The sequence below is a fragment of the Oncorhynchus kisutch genome, unplaced genomic scaffold, assembly GCF_002021735.2.
Source record: "Oncorhynchus kisutch isolate 150728-3 unplaced genomic scaffold, Okis_V2 Okis07a-Okis12b_hom, whole genome shotgun sequence".
Classification (NCBI taxonomy): domain Eukaryota; kingdom Metazoa; phylum Chordata; class Actinopteri; order Salmoniformes; family Salmonidae; genus Oncorhynchus; species Oncorhynchus kisutch.
Genome location: NW_022261984.1, coordinates 9,769,326 through 9,782,529, shown reverse-complemented (window position 1 = coordinate 9,782,529; position 13,204 = coordinate 9,769,326). Strand labels below are relative to the sequence as shown.

At 44.5% G+C, this 13,204-nt stretch overlaps 12 non-coding genes across 12 annotated transcripts; all 12 read right to left on the bottom strand.

Annotated features, from left to right (window-relative positions):
* Positions 1-484: 484 nt before the first annotated feature.
* Positions 485-558, bottom strand: trnai-aau (transfer RNA isoleucine (anticodon AAU)). Its single transcript has one exon. It is a non-coding gene; the product is annotated as a tRNA-Ile (tRNA).
* Positions 559-1,535: 977 nt separating this feature from the next.
* Positions 1,536-1,609, bottom strand: trnai-aau (transfer RNA isoleucine (anticodon AAU)). The gene has a single exon. It is a non-coding gene; the product is annotated as a tRNA-Ile (tRNA).
* Positions 1,610-2,286: 677 nt separating this feature from the next.
* On the bottom strand, positions 2,287-2,360 carry trnai-aau (transfer RNA isoleucine (anticodon AAU)). Its single transcript has one exon. It is a non-coding gene; the product is annotated as a tRNA-Ile (tRNA).
* Positions 2,361-4,503: 2,143 nt separating this feature from the next.
* On the bottom strand, positions 4,504-4,577 carry trnai-aau (transfer RNA isoleucine (anticodon AAU)). The gene has a single exon. It is a non-coding gene; the product is annotated as a tRNA-Ile (tRNA).
* Positions 4,578-5,244: 667 nt separating this feature from the next.
* trnai-aau (transfer RNA isoleucine (anticodon AAU)) lies at positions 5,245-5,318 on the bottom strand. The gene has a single exon. It is a non-coding gene; the product is annotated as a tRNA-Ile (tRNA).
* Positions 5,319-5,911: 593 nt separating this feature from the next.
* trnai-aau (transfer RNA isoleucine (anticodon AAU)) lies at positions 5,912-5,984 on the bottom strand. Its single transcript has one exon. It is a non-coding gene; the product is annotated as a tRNA-Ile (tRNA).
* Positions 5,985-6,533: 549 nt separating this feature from the next.
* On the bottom strand, positions 6,534-6,606 carry trnai-aau (transfer RNA isoleucine (anticodon AAU)). Its single transcript has one exon. It is a non-coding gene; the product is annotated as a tRNA-Ile (tRNA).
* A 1,319-nt stretch (positions 6,607-7,925) lies between these two features.
* On the bottom strand, positions 7,926-7,999 carry trnai-aau (transfer RNA isoleucine (anticodon AAU)). Its single transcript has one exon. It is a non-coding gene; the product is annotated as a tRNA-Ile (tRNA).
* Positions 8,000-8,879: 880 nt separating this feature from the next.
* On the bottom strand, positions 8,880-8,953 carry trnai-aau (transfer RNA isoleucine (anticodon AAU)). The gene has a single exon. It is a non-coding gene; the product is annotated as a tRNA-Ile (tRNA).
* A 549-nt stretch (positions 8,954-9,502) lies between these two features.
* Positions 9,503-9,576, bottom strand: trnai-aau (transfer RNA isoleucine (anticodon AAU)). Its single transcript has one exon. It is a non-coding gene; the product is annotated as a tRNA-Ile (tRNA).
* Positions 9,577-10,902: 1,326 nt separating this feature from the next.
* On the bottom strand, positions 10,903-10,976 carry trnai-aau (transfer RNA isoleucine (anticodon AAU)). Its single transcript has one exon. It is a non-coding gene; the product is annotated as a tRNA-Ile (tRNA).
* Positions 10,977-11,617: 641 nt separating this feature from the next.
* Positions 11,618-11,691, bottom strand: trnai-aau (transfer RNA isoleucine (anticodon AAU)). Its single transcript has one exon. It is a non-coding gene; the product is annotated as a tRNA-Ile (tRNA).
* Between the last annotated feature and the right edge of the window lie 1,513 nt (positions 11,692-13,204).

The window sequence follows — 13,204 nt, the reverse complement described above, 5'->3', positions numbered from 1 at the left end:
AATTGAATTGAGAGAGAGAAAGAGAGAGAGAGAGAGAGAGAGAGAGAAAGAAACAGTGAAAGACAGAAAGAGAGAGTAAGGAGTGGAGAAAGAGAGTAAGGAGTGGAGAAAGAGAGAAAGAGAGAATAAGGAGTGGAGAAAGACAGAAAGAGAGAGTAAGGAGTGGAGAAAGAGAGAGTAAGGAGAGAAGAAAGACAGAAAGAGGGAGTAAAGAGTGGAGAAAGACAGAAAGAGAGTAAGGAGTGGAGAAAGAGAGAGTAAGGAGAGGAGAAAGACAGAAAGAGAGAATAAGGAGTGGAGAAAGACAGAAAGAGAGAGTAAGGAGTGGAGAAAGAGAGAGTAAGGAGTGGAGAATAGACAGAAAGAGAGAGTAAGGAGTGGAGAAAGACAGAAAGAGAGAGTAAGGAGTGGAGAAAGACAGAAGAGAGAGTAAGGAGTGGAGAAAGACAGAAAGAGAGAGTAGTAAAGTAAAAACAAAATCTCCTGGCCAGTACGGGTATCGAACACGCGACCTTCGCATTATTAGCACGACGCTCTAACCAACTGAGCTAACCGGCCTTAGGTAATGCTCATTCTACGGATAAAGGTGGAAATAACTACACCGTACTAAATAAGAGCGGAGAAAGAGAGAGTAAGGAGTGAGAAAGACAGAAAGAGAGAGTAAGGAGTGGAGAAAGACAGAAAGAGGGAGTAAGGAGTGGAGAAAGACAGAAAGAGGGAGTAAGGAGTGGAGAAAGACAGAAAGCGAGAGTAAGGAGTGGAGAAAGACAGAAAGAGAGAGTAAGGAGTGGAGAAAGAGAGAGAAAAGAGTGGAGAAAGACAGAGAGAGAGAGTAAGGAGTGGAGAAAGAGAGAGTAAGGAGTGGAGAAAGAGAGAGTAAGGAGTGGAGAAAGACAGAAAGAGAGAGTAAGGAGTGGAGAAAGAGAGAGTAAGGAGTGGAGAAAGACAGAAAGGGAGAGTAAGGAGTGGAGAAAGAGAGAGTAAGGAGTGGAGAAAGACAGAAAGAGAGAGTAAGGAGTGGAGAAAGACAGAAAGAGAGAGTAAGGAGTGGAGAAAGACAGAAAGAGGGAGTAAGGAGTGGAGAAAGACAGAAAGAGAGAGTAAGGAGTGGAGAAAGAGAGAGTAAGGAGTGGAGAAAGACAGAAAGGGAGAGTAAGGAGTGGAGAAAGAGAGAGTAAGGAGTGGAGAAAGAGAGAGTAAGGAGTGGAGAAAGACAGAAAGGGAGAGTAAGGAGTGGAGAAAGAGAGAGTAAGGAGTGGAGAAAGACAGAAAGAGAGAGTAAGGAGTGGAGAAAGACAGAAAGAGAGAGTAAGGAGTGGAGAAAGACAGAAAGAGGGAGTAAGTAGTGGAGAAAGACAGAAAGAGAGAGTAAGGAGTGGAGAAAGACAGAAAGAGAGAGTAAGGAGTGGAGAAAGACAGAAAGAGAGAGTAAGGAGTGGAGAAAGACAGAAAGAGAGAGTAAGGAGTGGAGAAAGAGACAGTAAGGAGTGGAGAAAGACAGAAAGAGAGAGTAGTAAAGTAAAAACAAAATCTCCTGGCCAGTATGGGTATCGAACCCGCGACCTTCGCGTTATTAGCACGACGCTCTAACCAACTGAGCTAACCGGCCTTAGATAATGCTCATTCTACGGATAAAGGTGGAAATAACTACACCGTACTAAATAAGAGCGGAGAAAGAGAGAGTAAGGAGTGGAGAAAGAGAGAGTAAGGAGTGGAGAAAGAGAGAGAGTAAGGAGTGTAGAAAGACAGAAAGAGAGAGTAAGGAGTGGAGAAAGAGAGAGTAAGGAGTGGAGAAAGAGAGAGTAAGGAGTGGAGAAAGACAGAAAGGGAGAGTAAGGAGAGGAGAAAGAGAGAGTAAGGAGTGGAGAAAGAGAGAGTAAGGAGTGGAGAAAAACAGAAAGGGAGAGTAAGGAGTGGAGAAAGAGAGAGTAAGGAGTGGAGAAAGAGAGTAAGGAGTGGAGAAAGACAGAAAGGGAGAGTAAGGAGTGGAGAAAGAGAGAGTAAGGAGTGGAGAAAGACAGAAAGAGAGAGTAAGGAGTGGAGAAAGACAGAAAGAGGGAGTAAGTAGTGGAGAAAGACAGAAGAGAGAGTAAGGAGTGGAGAAAGACAGAAAGAGAGAGTAAGGAGTGGAGAAAGACAGAAAGAGGGAGTAAGGAGTGGAGAAAGACAGAAAGAGAGAGTAAGGAGTGGAGAAAGACAGAAAGAGAGAGTAAGGAGTGGAGAAAGAGAGAGTAAGGAGTGGAGAAAGACAGAAAGAGAGAGTAGTAAAGTAAAAACAAAATCTCCTGGCCAGTACGGGTATCGAACCCGCGACCTTCGCGTTATTAGCACGACGCTCTAACCAACTGAGCTAACCGGCCTTAGATAATGCTCATTCTACGGATAAAGGTGGAAATAACTACACCGTACTAAATAAGAGCGGAGAAAGAGAGAGTAAGGGGTTGGAGAAAGAGAGAGTAAGGAGTGGAGAAAGAGAGAGAGTAAGGAGTGTAGAAAGACAGAAGAGAGAGTAAGGAGTGGAGAAAGAGAGAGTAAGGAGTGGAGAAAGAGAGAGTAAGGAGTGTTGAAAGACAGAAAGGGAGAGTAAGGAGAGGAGAAAGAGAGAGTAAGGAGTGGAGAAAGAGAGAGTAAGGAGTGGAGAAAGACAGAAAGGGAGAGTAAGGAGTGGAGAAAGAGAGAGTAAGGAGTGGAGAAAGAGAGAGTAAGGAGTGGAGAAAGACAGAAAGGGAGAGTAAGGAGTGGAGAAAGAGAGAGTAAGGAGTGGAGAAGACAGAAAGAGAGAGTAAGGAGTGGAGAAAGACAGAAAGAGAGAGTAAGGAGTGGAGAAAGACAGAAAGAGGGAGTAAGTAGGGAGTAGAGTGGAGAAAGTACAGAAAGAGAGAGTAAGGAGTGGAGAAAGACAGAAAGAGAGAGTAAGGAGTGGAGAAAGACAGAAGAGAGAGTAGTAAAGTAAAAACAAAATCTCCTGGCCAGTAACGGGTATCGAACACGCGACCTTCGCATTATTAGCACGACGCTCTAACCAACTGACTAACCGGCCTTAGGTAATGCTCATTCTACGGATAAAGGTGGAAATAACTACACCGTACTAAATAAGAGCGGAGAAAGAGAGAGTAAGGAGTGGAGAAAGACAGAAAGAGAGAGTAAGGAGTGGAGAAAGACAGAAAGAGGGAGTAAGGAGTGGAGAAAGACAGAAAGAGGGAGTAAGGAGTGGAGAAAAGACAGAAAGCGAGAGTAAGGAGTGGAGAAAGACAGAAAGAGAGAGTAAGGAGTGGAGAAAGAGAGAGAAAAGAGTGGAGAAAGACAGAGAGAGAGAGTAAGGAGTGGAGAAAGAGAGAGTTAAGGAGTGGAGAAAGAGAGAGTAAGGAGTGGAGAAAGACAGAAAGAGAGAGTAAGGAGTGGAGAAAGAGAGAGTAAGGAGTGGAGAAAGACAGAAAGGGAGAGTAAGGAGTGGAGAAAGAGAGAGTAAGGAGTGGAGAAAGACAGAAAGAGAGAGTAAGGAGTGGAGAAAGACAGAAAGAGAGAGTAAGGAGTGGAGAAAGACAGAAAGAGGGAGTAAGGAGTGGAGAAAGACAGAAAGAGAGAGTAAGGAGTGGAGAAAGAGAGAGTAAGGAGTGGAGAAAGACAGAAAGGGAGAGTAAGGAGTGGAGAAAGAGAGAGTAAGGAGTGGAGAAAGAGAGAGTAAGGGAGTGGAGAAAGACAGAAAGGGAGAGTAAGGAGTGGAGAAGAGAGAGTAAGGAGTGGAGAAAGACAGAAAGAGAGAGTAAGGAGTGGAGAAAGACAGAAAGAGAGAGTAAGGAGTGGAGAAAGACAGAAAGAGGGAGTAAGTAGTGGAGAAAGACAGAAAGAGAGAGTAAGGAGTGGAGAAAGACAGAAAGAGAGAGTAAGGAGTGGAGAAAGACAGAAAGAGAGAGTAAGGAGTGGAGAAAGACAGAAAGAGAGAGTAAGGAGTGGAGAAAGAGACAGTAAGGAGTGGAGAAAGACAGAAAGAGAGAGTAAGGAGTGGAGAAAGAGAGAGTAAGGAGTGGAGAAAGAGAGAGTAAGGAGTGGAGAAAGACAGAAAGAGAGAGTAAGGAGTGGAGAAAGAGAGAGTAAGGAGTGGAGAAAGACAGAAAGGGAGAGTAAGGAGTGGAGAAAGAGAGAGTAAGGAGTGGAGAAAGAGAGAGTAAGGAGTGGAGAAAGACAGAAAGGGAGAGTAAGGAGTGGAGAAAGAGAGAGTAAGGAGTGGAGAAAGACAGAAAGAGAGAGTAAGGAGTGGAGAAAGACAGAAAGAGAGAGTAGGAGTGGAGAAAGACAGAAAGAGGGAGTAAGTAGTGGAGAAAGACAGAAAGAGAGAGTAAGGAGTGGAGAAAGACAGAAAGAGAGAGTAAGGAGTGGAGAAAGACAGAAAGAGAGAGTAAGGAGTGGAGAAAGACAGAAAGAGAGAGTAAGGAGTGGAGAAAGAGAGAGTAAGGAGTGGAGAAAGACAGAAAGAGAGAGTAGTAAAGTAAAAACAAAATCTCCTGGCCAGTACGGGTATCGAACCCGCGACCTTCGCGTTATTAGCACGACGCTCTAACCAACTGAGCTAACCGGCCTTAGATAATGCTCATTCTACGGATAAAGGTGGAAATAACTACACCGTACTAAATAAGAGCGGAGAAAGAGAGAGTAAGGAGTGGAGAAAGAGAGAGTAAGGAGTGGAGAAAGAGAGAGAGTAAGGAGTGTAGAAAGACAGAAAGAGAGAGTAAGGAGTGGAGAAAGAGAGAGTAAGGAGTGGAGAAAGAGAGAGTAAGGAGTGGAGAAAGACAGAAAGGGAGAGTAAGGAGAGGAGAAAGAGAGAGTAAGGAGTGGAGAAGAGAGAGTAAGGAGTGGAGAAAACAGAAAGGGAGAGTAAGGAGTGGAGAAAGAGAGAGTAAGGAGTGGAGAAAGAGTAAGGAGTGGAGAAAGACAGAAAGGGAGAGTAAGGAGTGGAGAAAGAGAGAGTAAGGAGTGGAGAAAGACAGAAAGAGAGTAAGGAGTGGAGAAAGACAGAAAGAGGGAGTAAGTAGTGGAGAAAGACAGAAAGAGAGAGTAAGGAGTGGAGAAAGACAGAAAGAGAGAGTAAGGAGTGGAGAGACAGAAAGAGGGAGTAAGGAGTGGAGAAAGACAGAAAGAGAGAGTAAGGAGTGGAGAAAACAGAAAGAGAGTAAGGAGTGGAGAAAGAGAGAGAGTAAGGAGTGGAGAAAGACAGAAAGAGAGTAGTAAAGTAAAAACAAAATCTCCTGGCCAGTACGGGTATCGAACCCGCGACCTTCGCGTTATTAGCACGACGCTCTAACCAACTGAGCTAACCGGCCTTAGATAATGCTCATTCTACGGATAAAGGTGGAAATAACTACACCGTACTAAATAAGAGCGGAGAAAGAGAGAGTAAGGGTTGGAGAAAGAGAGAGTAAGGAGTGGAGAAAGAAGAGAGTAAGGAGTGTAGAAAGACAGAAAGAGAGAGTAAGGAGTGGAGAAAGAGAGAGTAAGGAGTGGAGAAAGAGAGAGTAAGGAGTGTTGAAAGACAGAAAGGGAGAGTAAGGAGAGGAGAAAGAGAGAGTAAGGAGTGGAGAAAGAGAGAGTAAGGAGTGAGAAAGACAGAAAGGGAGAGTAAGGAGTGGAGAAAGAGAGAGTAAGGAGTGGAGAAAGAGAGAGTAAGAGTGGAGAAAGACAGAAAGGGAGAGTAAGGAGTGGAGAAAGAGAGAGTAAGGAGTGGAGAAAGACAGAAAGAGAGAGTAAGGAGTGGAGAAGACAGAAAGAGAGAGTAAGGAGTGGAGAAAGACAGAAAGAGGGAGTAAGTAGTGGAGAAAGACAGAAAGAGAGAGTAAGGAGTGGAGAAAGACAGAAAGAGAGAGTAAGGAGTGGAGAAGACAGAAAGAGAGAGTAGTAAAGTAAAAACAAAATCTCCTGGCCAGTACGGTATCGAACACGCGACCTTCGCATTATTAGCACGACGCTCTAACCAACTGAGCTAACCGGCCTTAGATAATGCTCATTCTACGGATAAAGGTGGAAAAACTACACCGTACTAAATAAGAGCGGAGAAAGAGAGAGTAAGGAGTGGAGAAAGACAGAAAGAGAGAGTAAGGAGTGGAGAAAGACAGAAAGAGGGAGTAAGGAGTGGAGAAAGACAGAAGAGGGAGTAAGGAGTGGAGAAAGACAGAAAGCGAGAGTAAGGAGTGGAGAAAGACAGAAGAGAGAGTAAGGAGTGGAGAAAGAGAGAAAGAAAAGTGGAGAAAGACAGAGAGAGAGTAAGGAGTGGAGAAAGAGAGAGTAAGGAGTGGAGAAAGACAGAAAGAGAGAGTAAGGAGTGGAGAAAGACAGAAAGAGAGAGTAAGGAGTGGAGAAAGACAGAAAGAGAGAGTAAGGAGTGGAGAAAGACAGAAAGGGGAGTAAGGAGTGGAGAAAGACAGAAAGAGAGAGTAAGGAGTGGAGAAAGACAGAAAGAGAGAGTAAGGAGTGGAGAAAGAGAGAGTAAGGAGTGGAGAAAGACAGAAAGAGAGAGTAGTAAAGTAAAAAACAAAATCTCCTGGCCAGTACGGGATCGAACCCGCGACCTTCGCGTTATTAGCACGACGCTCTAACCAACTGAGCTAACCGGCCTTAGATAATGCTCATTCTACGGATAAAGGTGGAAATAACTACACCGTACTAAATAAGAGCGGAGAAGAGAGAGTAAGGAGTGGAGAAAGAGAGAGTAAGGAGTGGAGAAAGAGAGAGAGTAAGGAGTGTAGAAAGACAGAAAGAGAGAGTAAGGAGTGGAGAAAGAGAGAGTAAGGAGTGGAGAAAGAGAGAGTAAGGAGTGGAGAAAGACAGAAAGGAGAGTAAGGAGAGGAGAAAGAGAGAGTAAGGAGTGGAGAAGAGAGAGTAAGGAGTGGAGAAAGACAGAAAGGGAGAGTAAGGAGTGGAGAAAGAGAGAGTAAGGAGTGGAGAAAGAGAGAGTAAGGAGTGGAGAAAGACAGAAAGAGAGAGTAAGGAGTGGAGAAAAGAGAGTAAGAGTGGAGAAAGAGAGAGTAAGGAGTGGAGAAAGAGGAGTAAGGAGTGGAGAAAGAGAGAGAGTAAGGAGTGGAGAAAGACAGAAAGAGAGATAAGGGAGGAGAAAGAGAGAGTAAAGAGTGGAGAAAGACAGAGTGAGAGAAGAGTAAGGAGTGGAGAAAGACAGAAAGAGAGAGTAAGGAGTGGAGAAAGAGAGAGTAAGGAGTGGAGAAAGACAGAAGAGAGAGTAAGGAGTGGAGAAAGACAGAAAGAGAGAGTAAGGAGTGGAGAAAGACAGAAAGAGAGAGTAAGGAGTGGAGAAAAGACAGAAAGAGGGAGTAGGAGTGGAGAAAAAGACAGAAGAGGGAGTAAGGAGTGGAGAAAGACAGAAAGAGAGAGTAAGGAGTGGAGAAAGACAGAAAGAGAGAGTAAGGAGTGGAGAAAGGAGAGAGAAAAGAGTAGAAAGACAGAGAGAGAGAGTAAGGAGTGGAGAAAGAGAGAGTAAGGAGTGGAGAAAGACAGAAAAGAGAGTAAGGAGTGGAGAAAGACAGAAAGAGAGAGTAAGGAGTGGAGAAAGACAGAAAGAGAGAGTAAGGAGTGGAGAAAGAAGAAAAGAGGTAAGGAGTGAGAAAGACAGAAAGAGAGAGTAAGGAGTGGAGAAAGACAGAAAGAGAGAGTAAGGAGTGGAGAAAGAGAGAGTAAGGAGTGGAGAAAGACAGAAAGAGAGAGTAAGAGTGGAGAAAGACAGAAAGAGAGAGTAAGGAGTGGAGAAAGAGAGAGTAAGGAGTGGAGAAAGAGAGAGTAGGGAGTGGAGAGAAGAGGAGTAAGGAGTGGAGAAAGAGTAAGGAGTGGAGAAAGACAGAAAGAGAGAGTAAGGAGTGGAGAAAGAGAGAGTAAGGAGTGGAGAAAGACAGAAGAGAGAGTAGTAAAGTAAAAACAAAATCTCCTGGCCAGTACGGGTATCGAACCCGCGACCTTCGCGTTATTAGCACGACGCTCTAACCAACTGAGCTAACCGGCCTTAGATAATGCTCATTCTACGGATAAAGGTGAAAAAAATATAACTACACCGTACTAAATAAGAGCGGAGAAAAGAGAGAGTAAGGAGTGGAGAAAGAGAGAGTAAGGAGTGGAGAAAGAGAGAGAGTAAGGAGTGTAGAAAGACAGAAAGAGAGAGTAAGGAGAGGAGAAAGAGAGAGTAAGGAGTGGAGAAAGAGAGAGTAAGGAGTGGAGAAAGAGAGAGTAAGGAGTGGAAAAAGAGAGTAGGAGTGGAGAAAGAGAGATAAGGAGTGGAGAAAGAGGAGAGTAAGAGTGGAGAAAGACAGAAAGAGAGAGTAAGGAGAGGAGAAAGAGAGAGTAAGGAGTGGAGAAAGACAGAGAAGAGAGTAAGGAGTGGAGAAAGAGAGAGTAAGGAGTGGAGAAAGAGAGAGTAAGGAGTGGAGAAAGAGAGAGTAAGGAGTGGGAAAAGAGAGAGTAAGGAGTGGAGAAAGAGAAAGAGAGTAAGGAGTGGAGAAAGACAGAAAGAGAGAGTAAGGAGTGGAGAAAGAGAGAGTAAGGAGTGGAGAAAGAGAGAGTAAGGAGTGGAGAAAGACAGAAAGGGAGAGTAAGGAGTGGAGAAAGAGAGAGTAAGGAGTGGAGAAAGAGAGAGTAAGAGTGGAGAAAGACAGAAAGGGAGAGTAAGGAGTGGAGAAAGAGAGAGTAAGGAGTGGAGAAAGACAGAAAGAGAGAGTAAGGAGTGGAGAAAGACAGAAAGAGAGAGTAAGGAGTGGAGAAAGACAGAAAGAGGAGTAAGAGTGGAGAAAGACAGAAAGAGAGAGTAAGGAGTGGAGAAAAGACAGAAGAGAGAGTAAGGAGTGGAGAAAGACAGAAAGAGAGAGTAGTAAAGTAAAAACAAAATCTCCTGGCCAGTACGGGTATCGAACACGCGACCTTCGCGTTATTAGCACGACGCTCTAACCAACTGAGCTAACCGGCCTTAGATAATGCTCATTCTACGGATAAAGGTGGAAATAACTACACCGTACTAAATAAGAGCGGAGAAAGAGAGAGTAAGGAGTGGAGAAAGACAGAAGAGAGAGTAAGGAGTGGAGAAAGACAGAAAGAGGGAGTAAGGAGTGGAGAAAGACAGAAAGAGGAGTAAGGAGTGGAGAAAGACAGAAAGGAGAGTAAGGAGTGGAGAAAGACAGAAAGAGAGAGTAAGGAGTGGAGAAAGAGAGAGAAAAGAGTGGAGAAAGACAGAGAGAGAGAGTAAGGAGTGGAGAAAGAGAGAGTAAGGAGTGGAGAAAGACAGAAAGAGAGAGTAAGGAGTGGAGAAAGACAGAAAGAGAGAGTAAGGAGTGGAGAAGACAGAAAGAGAGAGTAAGGAGTGGAGAAAGACAGAAAGGGGAGTAAGGAGTGGAGAAAGACAGAAAGAGAGAGTAAGGAGTGGAGAAAGACAGAAAGAGAGAGTAAGGAGTGGAGAAAGAGAGAGTAAGGAGTGGAGAAAGACAGAAAGAGAGAGTAGTAAAGTAAAAACAAAATCTCCTGGCCAGTACGGGTATCGAACCCGCGACCTTCGCGTTATTAGCACGACGCTCTAACCAACTGAGCTAACCGGCCTTAGATAATGCTCATTCTACGGATAAAGGTGGAAATAACTACACCGTACTAAATAAGAGCGGAGAAAGAGAGAGTAAGGAGTGGAGAAAGAGAGAGTAAGGAGTGGAGAAAGAGAGAGAGTAAGGAGTGTAGAAAGACAGAAAGAGAGAGTAAGGAGTGGAGAAAGAGAGAGTAAGGAGTGGAGAAAGAGAGAGTAAGGAGTGGAGAAAGACAGAAAGGGAGAGTAAGGAGAGGAGAAAGAGAGAGTAAGGAGTGGAGAAGAGAGAGTAAGGAGTGGAGAAAGACAGAAAGGGAGAGTAAGGAGTGGAGAAAGAGAGAGTAAGGAGTGGAGAAAGAGAGAGTAAGGAGTGGAGAAAGACAGAAAGGGAGAGTAAGGAGTGGAGAAAGAGAGAGTAAGGAGTGAGAGAAAGAGAGAGTAAGGAGTGGAGAAAAGAGAGAGTAAGGAGTGGAGAAGAGAGAGAGTAAGGAGTGGAGAAAGACAGAAAGAGAGAGTAAGGAGAGGAGAAAGAGAGAGTAAGGAGTGGAGAAAGACAGAAAGAGAGAGTAAGGAGTGGAGAAAGACAGAAAGAGAGAGTAAGGAGTGGAGAAAGAGAGAGTAAGGAGTGGAGAAAGACAGAAAGAGAGAGTAAGGAGTGGAGAAAGACAGAAAGAGAGAGTAAGGAGTGGAGAAAGACAGAAAGAGAGAGTAAGGAGTGGAGAAAGACAGAAAGAGGGAGTAAGGAGTGGAGAAAGACAGAAAGAGGGAGTAAGGAGTGGAGAAAGACAGAAAGCGAGGTAGGAGTGGAGAAAGACAGAAGAGAGAGTAGGAGTGGAGAAAGAGAGAGAAAAGGTGGAGAAAGACAGAGAGAGAGAGTAAGGAGTGGAGAAAGAGAGAGTAAGGAGTGGAGAAAGACAGAAAGAGAGAGTAAGGAGTGGAGAAAGACAGAAAGAGAGAGTAAGGAGTGGAGAAAGACAGAAAGAGAGAGTAAGGAGTGGAGAAAGACAGAAAGGGGGAGTAAGGAGTGGAGAAAGACAGAAAGAGAGAGTAAGGAGTGGAGAAAGACAGAAAGAGAGAGTAAGGAGTGGAGAAAGAGAGAGTAAGGAGTGGAGAAAGACAGAAAGAGAGAGTAAGGAGTGGAGAAGACAGAAAGAGAGAGTAAGGAGTGGAGAAAGAGAGAGTAAGGAGTGGAGAAAGAGAGAGTAGGGAGTGGAGAAAAGAGAGAGTAAGGAGGGGAGAAAGAGTAAGGAGTGGAGAAAGACAGAAAGAGAGAGTAAGGAGTGGAGAAAGAGAGAGTAAGGAGTGGAGAAAGACAGAAAGAGAGAGTAGTAAAGTAAAAACAAATCTCCTGGCCAGTACGGGAATCGAACCCGCGACCTTCGCGTTATTAGCACGACGCTCTAACCAACTGAGCTAACCGGCCTTAGATAATGCTCATTCTACGGATAAAGGTGGAAATAACTACACCGTACTAAATAAGAGCGGAGAAAGAGAGAGTAAGGAGTGGAGAAAGAGAGAGTAAGGAGTGGAGAAAAGAGAGAGTAAGGAGTGTAGAAAGACAGAAAGAGAGAGTAAGGAGTGGAGAAAGAGAGAGTAAGGAGTGGAGAAAGAGAGAGTAAGGAGTGGAGAAAGGAGAGTAAGGAGTGGAGAAAGAGAGAGTAGGAGTGGAGAAAGAGAGAGTAAGGAGTGGAGAAAGAGAGAGAGTAAGGAGTGGAGAAAGACAGAAAGAGAGAGTAAGGAGTGGAGAAAGAGAGAGTAAGGAGTGGAGAAAGACAGAAAGAGAGAGTAAGGAGTGGAGAAAGAGAGAGTAAGGAGTGGAGAAAGACAGAAAGAGAGAGTAAGGAGTGGAGAAAGACAGAAAGAGAGAGTAAGGAGTGGAGAAAGACAGAAAGAGAGAGTAAGGAGTGGAGAAAGACAGAAAGAGGGAGTAAGGAGTGGAGAAAGACAGAAAGAGAGAGTAAGGAGTGGAGAAAGACAGAAAGAGAGAGTAAGGAGTGGAGAAAGAGAGAGTAAGGAGTGGAGAAAGACAGAAAGAGAGAGTAGTAAAGTAAAAACAAAATCTCCTGGCCAGTACGGGTATCGAACCCGCGACCTTCGCGTTATTAGCACGACGCTCTAACCAACTGAGCTAACCGGCCTTAGATAATGCTCATTCTACGGATAAAGGTGGAAATAACTACACCGTACTAAATAAGAGCGGAGAAAGAGAGAGTAAGGAGTGGAGAAAGAGAGAGTAAGGAGTGGAGAAAGAGAGAGAGTAAGGAGTGTAGAAAGACAGAAAGAGAGAGTAAGGAGTGGAGAAAGAGAGAGTAAGGAGGAGAAAGAGAGAGTAAGGAGTGGAGAAAGACAGAAAGGGAGAGTAAGAGAGGAGAAAGAGAGAGTAAGGAGTGGAGAAAGAGAGAGTAAGGAGTGGAGAAAGACAGAAGGGAGAGTAAGGAGTGGAGAAAGAGAGAGTAAGGAGTGGAGAAACAGAAAGGGAGAGTAAGGAGTGGAGAAAGAGAGAGTAAGGAGTGGAGAAAGACAGAAAGAGAGAGTAAGGAGTGGAGAAAGACAGAAAGAGAGAGTAAGGAGTGGAGAAAGACAGAAAGAGGGAGTAAGGAGTGGAGAAAGACAGAAAGAGAGAGTAAGGAGTGGAGAAAGACAGAAAGAGAGAGTAAGGAGTGGAGAAAGACAGAAAGAGGGAGTAAGGAGTGGAGAAAGACAGAAAGAGAGAGTAAGGAGTGGAGAAAGACAGAAAGAGAGAGTAAGGAGTGGAGAAAGAGAGAGAAAGAGTGGAGAAAGACAGAGAGAGAGAGTAAGGAGTGGAGAAAGAGAGAGTAAGGAGTGGAGAAAGACAGAAAGAGAGAGTAAGGAGTGGAAGACAAGAAAGAGAGAGTAAGGAGTGGAGAAAGACAGAAAGAGAGAGTAAGGAGTGGAGAAGACAGAAAGAGGGAGTAAGGAGTGGAGAAAGACAGAAAGAGAGAGTAAGGAGTGGAGAAAGACAGAAAGAGAGAGTAAGGAGTGGAGAAGAGAGAGTAAGGAGTGGAGAAAGACAGAAGAGAGAGTAGTAAAGTAAAACAAATCTCCTGGACAGTACGGGTATCGACCCGCAAACTTCGCGTTATTAGCACGACGCCTCTAACCAACTGAGCTAACCGGCCTTAGATAATGCTCATTCTACGGATAAGGTGGAAATAACTACACCGTACTAAATAAGAGCGGAGAAAGAGAGAGTAAGGAGAGGAGAAAGAGAGAGTAAGGAGTGGAGAAAGAGAGAGTAAGGAGTGGAGAAAGACAGAAAGGGAGAGTAAGGAGTGGAGAAAGAGAGAGTAAGGAGTGGAGAAGAGAGAGTAAGGAGTGGAGAAAGACAGAAAGGGAAGAGTAAGGAGAGGAGAAAGAGAGAGTAAGGAGTGGAGAAAGACGAGGAGTAAGGAGTGGAGAAGACAGAAAGGGAGAGTTAAGGAGTGAGAAAGAGAGAGTAAGGAGTGGAGAAAGAGAGAGTAAGGAGTGGAGAAAGACAGAAAGGGAGAGTAAGGAGTGGAGAAAGAGAGAGTAAGGAGTGGAGAAAGACAGAAAGAGAGTAAGGAGTGGAGAAAGACAGAAAGAGAGAGTAAGGAGTGGAGAAAGAGAGAGTAAGGAGTGGAGAAAGAGAGAGAGTAGGAGTGTAGAAAG